This window comes from Palaemon carinicauda, chromosome 16, assembly GCF_036898095.1.
Source record: "Palaemon carinicauda isolate YSFRI2023 chromosome 16, ASM3689809v2, whole genome shotgun sequence".
NCBI classification, from domain to species: domain Eukaryota; kingdom Metazoa; phylum Arthropoda; class Malacostraca; order Decapoda; family Palaemonidae; genus Palaemon; species Palaemon carinicauda.
The window spans coordinates 129,821,004-129,828,199 of record NC_090740.1 but is presented as its reverse complement, the minus strand read 5'-3'; the positions used below and the strand labels follow the sequence as shown (position 1 = coordinate 129,828,199).

Here is a 7,196-nt window from a genome sequence, read left to right as displayed (position 1 = left end):
TTTACACATTCATAGTTTTCCACCAGATTTCCTTCTTATATCCTAGTTACAGATAGTTGTTCCGTAACTGAAATACAAACCACGCTATTTACATGGGGTAATTACTTCGGCGTAGCTGAATGACGAGCCATAAGAATTTTAACGAGGGTTTACTACCCCGCTGCTAGTTAGCGGGGGTTAGGGAGGGGTAGCTAGCTACCACCCCCCCCCCACACACACACCGGTGAATACTTCACTTTACTTTTGGCTCGGGCGGAGAACAGACCTGTCTGCTCTCTCCCTCGCTTTGACTGCCATATTTAATCTGTTTTTGCTTTTTCTTTGCCAGTGTGTTTGAAGTTGGCCTTTACTGACTATGCGTACATGCCCTGGACTTCCCGGCTGCCCTTGTGGGACCTTTATGTCGGCGGTAGACACCAATCCCCACACCTTGTGTTCTCACTGTAGGGGCCAACGGTGTGATAGCGATAATGTATGTATCGAATGTAGGGAGTGGTCTACCTCCCAGTGGGAGAGGTTTGCCCGGCGCCGGAAGAAAAAGGCTTAAAGGTATCTTTGTTCCGTAACCGAAATACAAACCACGCTATTTACATTGGGTTTACCTTTTAGCGTAGCTGAAATGGCGAGCCATTAGAATTTAACGAGGGTGTATTACCCCCGCGCTAGTTAGCAGGGTGTTAGGGGAGTGGTAGCATGCTACCCCTCCCCCCCTCACACACAGGTGAACTGCTTCACTTCACTTTTGGCTCGGACAATGGACAGACGTGTCTGTCTTTGTCCTCGTTTGGCAGCCATTGTTTGTTTTGTCTTTACTTAATCACTTACTTTTCTTTTACTCAATATATATGTAAACATTTTTTCGTGTTTATGTATATTTTTGAGTATAGAAATCAGTAGGTTTCCTTTTCAGAGTTTGTGCTTGTGTGTGTAGTGTATGATATCTCCGTGGAGCCCTCGGCAGTTAGGCCACCATGGTGTAATTTCATGGGTCGCGATCGAGTTTGACTACGGTCTTTCTTTCTCTCTCTCTCTCTTGAGGTCGTTCACCCTTTTACTACGTTACTTTTACTACGTCTGAGTAGCTTCCTTCCCGTGTGGGTGGGGTTGCTACGCCGTACGTATTGTCTCAATTAGTTTATGAATCTAATTGTATTTGTTGTTTTTTCAGTTTTGTAGAACGATTCCTTTCGGGGTTTTCGTTCTTTCTTTAGTGTTCATTCATTTTTAAATTACATAGTTACATAATTATAATTGTTATAATTCTGTGTTGGTTATAGCTCTCCTTTCGTGAGTGTAAATGGTTGTGAGGGCACGTGCCTGTTGTGTAATTCTTGTGATCCTTTCCCTCGGGATTCCTCTTTGGAGCCTTCCCGGGGGAATGAATGTTAACTAATGATTTTTGTTTTTATTTTTTCACAGTTACCGATCTAGTTCGTTTCTGTAATGTGACAACGGAGTGAGCTGTCTTGTTGGGGCCTGGGGATTTGGCTGTTGCTGCCTCCCCTATAGATCTTCGTCAGGGGCATGTCTCCTTCTCCTGGAAGTACTCCCATGACGATTGACAGCTCTCCAGTTCATTTTAGAACACTCAGGAGGCTCGCCTCCTTGGTTGGGTAACTTTCCTTTCGAGGGAAGTTTTCCTGTCCAAGCTTGAGTTTTTCCCCTTGGGGGGGTTCTTCTCTTGCCTTTTTTTCGTGTGACTATGCTCTTGGTGCTGAGCGGTCTTACCTGCATTTACGCTCAAGGGGCTGGGCAACTGCTGGAGCCGCTCTTCGGAGGATTGCTCTTTTTAGGTCACTGGCTGACCCGTCTCTTCTACGAAGTGTTTCTCTTTCATTCGCGAGAGAGTACACTCATAGAGACTCCTCTTCGGAGGAATCTTCTGCTGTTGTTGCTGTTGGCCGCCTTCGCCGTAAGGCTCACCGTCCGCTACGTCGTAAGGGCCTCCCATCTCCCTATAAGGGTGCTAAGAGGCGCCTTTTTGAATCTCCATATGCAACCTGCAGCTCCTTCCTCTTTAGATCTCTCCGGGGATCGATCTCCAACGCCTTCTTGACCTTCCGCCCCTGGTGCAGATGGACAGCAGTCTGACCTCGTCTTCCGACAGTCAACGGTCTTCCGATGGACAACAGTCCCTTCGGGGCAAAGGGTTGCCTCCCACGGGGGTGCTTCCCTTGCGTGTCAGGGTTCCCCTGCGCGCCCTTCTGCAGTGTTCTCTCCTGCTCAGTGTTAGCGCACAGGCGCTCTCCTGCTTAGTGTTAGCGCACAGGCGCTCTCCTGCTCATCAGCGTTTTCCTGATCGCTAGCGCTCTCCTGTTCGCCAGCGCTCTCCTGTTGATCGTCGCTGCGGTTCCTGTTGGTTCCTGATACGCGCCCTGTGCGCCCACATTCTCCCGCGCAATCCAGAACTTCGGTTCAGGTCTTGGACAAGGTCTCTTCTTCTACGCACAGGATTCCACGCGTTGTCTTCTGCTCGCCAGCGATCACCAGCGATCACCAGCTCGCCAGCGACCATAGACGCGTCAACGTTCGCCTGCTCGTCGGCGATCTCCTGCCCGTCAACAATCCCCTGCGCGTCAACGATCCCCATCTATCTGCCACGTGTGTCAGGTCCCCTGGACACCATCAGTAGCGATCTAGCACTCGCCTGCTGTGGACCACGATCTCCTGCTGTGGACCACGATCTCCTGCTGTGAACCACGATCTCTGGTAGCTCAGTCTTGCCGAAGATCTACCTCCTGCTCGCCAGCGCTCACCTTTACTTCTGTCCTTCTGTGCGACAACTTTCTTCAATCGCCAGCACACATCTGCGCGCTCTTTCCTGCCACGCACCAATGGGCGCCAACGGTTTTCCTGACCGTCCAGGATCGCCTGATTGACAGCTCGCTACAGCGCTCACCTTCCTGATGCACCTGCGCGCCTTCTGTTTAGTGCGATGCGTGCATACCATCCCTAGTCTCTTACGCGTTAGCGATCGCCTACGTGCCCGCGCGATTCTTCGCCTGCTCATTAGCGTTTTGTTAACGCACCACCACTCGCCGACGCTTGCCAACGCGCCGACGCTTGCCGACGCGCCATCGCTTGCCGACGCGCCATCGCTTGCCGACGCGCCTTCACTCGCCTACGGGCCATCGCTCGCCAAGACGCGCCATCGGTCTCTCGACCGCCTGCGCTCACGCCCACGTGCCCGCACGCCCACATGCCCGCGCACATGCGCTCCAATGTTCGCCCGCGCGCGAACCAACGGTATTCCATCGTGCGGACCAACGGTGTTCCGTCGCGCGAACCGACGGTGTTCCGTCGCGCGAACCGACGGTGTTCCGTCGCGCGAACCGACGGTGTTCCGTCGCGCGACCCGACGGTGTTCCGTCGCGCGACCCGACGGTGTTCCGTCGCGCGACCCGACGGTGTTCCGTCGCGCGACCCGACGGTGTTCCGTCGCGCGACCCGACGGTGTTCCGTCGCGCGACCCGACGGTGTTCCGTCGCGCGACCCGACGGTGTTCCGTCGCGCGACCCGACGGTGTTCCGTCGCGCGACCCGACGGTGTTCCGTCGCGCGACCCGACGGTGTTCCGTCGCGCGACCCGACGGTGTTCCGTCGCGCGACCCGACGGTGTTCCATCACGCGAACGTCGGCTCGATTCCTTCAGTATCCATTGCTCGACTACGGGTTATCGCTCGCCTGTGAACTTTCGGATTCCGACCACCAGCTCTTGCCCTTCCTACCACACTCGCCCTCCTTCTGCGCTTCCCCGCGCACTTTCGTCTGCGCTCCTGCGTGCCCGCGCATGGGTGCTTCCATCGCGTGAGCGCCAGGGCGATTGCGACCGCGATTCCCGTCGGGGTTTTGCAACATGGCCAGCTTGGTGAGTCTTCTGGAGCGTATTTCCAGAACACGGTCTTCACCCCGTAAACGCAGAGCATGGCACATGCAAGAGCAGGAAGAATCTTCAGGGAGCTCTGAGCAACATTCTTCTTTCCAGAACCTGGGTTAGCCCTTCCTCGTCATTCCCTGGCAGGGTCTTGCCAGGGAGCTTTCCGTTCGAGATTTCTCCGTCGGGCAAGGGGTGACTGGTTTATCCCTTCCTCTTCTCCATCTCGTCGAAGGGGCTTACCAGGTCCTTTCCCTCCTCGGTTGCGACCCGAGGTTTTATGCAAGGAAGCTCCAGGAAGATCATGGGTACTTTCCTCCTCTCGGGCTCAAGCACCTTGGCGTTTCATCGCCAAGTTTCGAACTTGCAGGCAAGCTCGATGTTGGACCATCTAGACGCAGTTAACGAGGGCTTCCTCTCGGGTGTCTCATCCGTGGATGTCGACAAGCTCAGACACTCTTCCATCCTTGGGAAGAGCTTGTTTGTGCCCAAGGACAGAGACATGGACAGCGGTTGTGCGGAGGAAGTTGACTTCCGTTTTTACTCCTCCAAGGTGCTTTCTTCCAGACTCTGCAGGCCTCCAGCGCCTCTTCTTTCAGCCTTGTCGGCCTAAGTTATCGCACCGGCTACGGCAGCTAAGACAAGGTGTCCAATAGTAGTCCCGCTCCTGTCAGGGACAGGTAGCACGGGAGGCTCTCCCGGGGGGGCATAATCCTAGAGGGTGCGGCAGAGTTCACAAACTCTAGGATTAGCACCCCCCCCTTGCAGGTCTCACGCTGGGAGGATGCCGAAGGTTACTCATCCGGATAACAGCTTCCCGATGCCGATTCCTGCACAATCTCTGTGATCAGCCAAGGATATCGCGCCTCGCTCTTACCATCTCTCCGTCTCTGTCAACGAATTCAGTGTCACTGAACCTCTATGCCATGGGGTCGGCAAGAGTTTTGCCCGTTAGGGCAGAATGATCCATGCCTTAGGAGAAGGTCCTCCATAGGGTCGTCGACGGCTTCACCCCCCGGCTTCTTCAGTCGATCCTTTCTCGTAGGAAAGCATCTGAGACGGGAATTCCGTCGTCGACCTCTCAGCTCTGATCAGGTTTGTCGAACAATCTTCGTCCAGCGTGGAACAGCGGAATCGATCAGACTGGTAACGAGGCAGCAGGACTCCTTAGGCCCTGGATCGGAAGGACGGGTACTTCGTTTCCATTCCATCCATCTTCCAATCTTCCAGGAAGCTCTTGGAATTCAGCCTAAACTTAAGATGCGGTGTGGCGATCCCGCCGCGGCATCACAGGTTTTTCCCCAGAGAACTCTCCCTGCTTTCCTCATGGCTGCTCAGGAGCAGGCTTCCGCCTCCTTTTGCCTTTTGGAGGTCTGGTCAACTCCGGTAGGCTCGGGTTAGACCTTCTTCAACGCCGGGACAAGCTTCCGGGTCCTTACCATGAGTGAGGGATCATGGTAATTTGCTAGGAGCCTTCTCTACTTCTGCCTCAACATCTGGAGTATCTAGCCATGATATTGAGTCAACGGCCTTACCATGTTGGAAACACCGCTTCTCGTCCGTTCAGCGAAGTTAAGCAACGTTGGGTCTTGTCAGTACTTGGATGGGTGACCGCCTGGGGACGCCAGATGCTGTTGCCTCCTTCTCCGAGCCTTCCTTTTAGTTGACTGTGGCAAGGCTGAGGAGAGTCGCAGTACCTGTTCTCAGTCAAGCAGAGTTTTCAGCCCTACCTTGTAACGTTTCCTGGGTCTCTTTTCCTCATTGACCCGTCTAAAGTCCCGAACGGTCACCTCAGGATAAGTTCCCTGTGGGGCGGCCCAAGTTCCGGTGGTATCAAAGCAACGATTAACCAGACTTTTTGGCCCCTATGGGACCAGCGGAACGTTTAGACCTGCAATGGGTGTTGACCTATGGAACCTCTTGATGGGAGCGGATATTCTCGTCCTTTCCCCACATTTTGATGCTGTTCTCGGACTCGTCAAAGAAAGAGGGGGGGGGGGGGGGGGATGGGCATGTTCCGGTTCAGGCCTATGGTCAGGACCTGAAGGATACCTCTCCATCATTCAGGCAGGCTTAGGGGCCGTAGTCTGGCCCCTCTTCAGATCCTACAGTTCCTGCCGAGTCGCTCCGTGCGCGACGACTTCATGGTACTGGCGTATTCCAACCAGCAAGGGATGCATTTTCATACCTTCGCATCTTGTAGTAGAGATACTGAGATGATCCGAGGTCCTCTCAATACCACTATCGGCTCGCTCATTCCGGGCAGAGTAATGTTCTCTCCGACTATCTGAGCAGAGCCTCGCAGATAGAGGGTACCTGGGGGTCTTTGGCCTTTAGTAACCAGCAAATCCTGGCCTGGGGGACCTGATCGCGACAGCCTGGAACTTCAAGCTTCCGCTGTTTTTCCCCCCAGTCTCAGACCCCAAGACTTTGGCAAGATGCTTTCCGGTGATGGTGGGACAACATCGACGCCTGCGTCTTCCCACCATTGTTGTCTGTTGAGAATGAGTCTCAACAAGACCAGGTTGTCTGTCAACCTTTCGATGGCCCTGAGAGCTCCACTGAGACTATACACGGAACGGTTTCCGGACCCTCTGCTTCCCCTGACGGAACTCCCGGGAGAGCTTCTCCCACGGTGCAGGCTACTCAAACAACCACACTACAACATCTTTCACGAGCCGTGGCATTGCTTCGGCTTCACGCCTGGAGACACGACGCCGCCGCCTCAAGAAGAGACAACCCGCTACAGTCGCGGAGCGGAGGTCGCGTCACCTGCGATAGTCTTCCGCAGGCGTCTACCAGGTGAAGTGAAGAGTCATCTGTGGTTGGTGTCGTGGGAGAGATACCTCTTCCCTTGAGGCCTCTTCTCCAGCAATAATGGACTTATTGCTTTTCGGCGGGAGGAAACTCCTTTCCGCTCTCGTCAGTGAAGCCTGTCGCTCGGCCTTTCCCTGGCCTTCAGGCTGAAAGGAATAGACTTTCCTTCCCGCTGGACCTTTCTTCGCTCATGCGAAGCTGCGAACGTCCCTGCCCCCAGTCGGAGTGAGACCTCCTCCATGGAGCATGGTTCGGACTTTTTAGTCCCTTAAGAGATCTTCTCAAGAACCATTACGTCAGGCCTCTGATCGTATTCCGTCTTGGGGGACGGTGCTCTGCTCACTCTGGGCTCGGCCAGTGTGTAAGCAATCTTCTTGGTCTCGTACGACTCCGCCCTTTCTAAGGAATAGGGGAAGGCAACATTCAGGTTCGCTCCTGACTTGTTTGCTAGACTCAGAATCTTGGGGTCCCGGCCCTTCGGTCCAACTCCTTCAAGATTTCGAGTC

At 54.3% G+C, this 7,196-nt stretch overlaps 1 pseudogene; it reads left to right on the top strand.

The window, feature by feature from the left end:
• Positions 1-5,394: 5,394 nt before the first annotated feature.
• Positions 5,395-5,513, top strand: LOC137655940 (5S ribosomal RNA; annotated as a pseudogene).
• Positions 5,514-7,196: the final 1,683 nt, after the last annotated feature.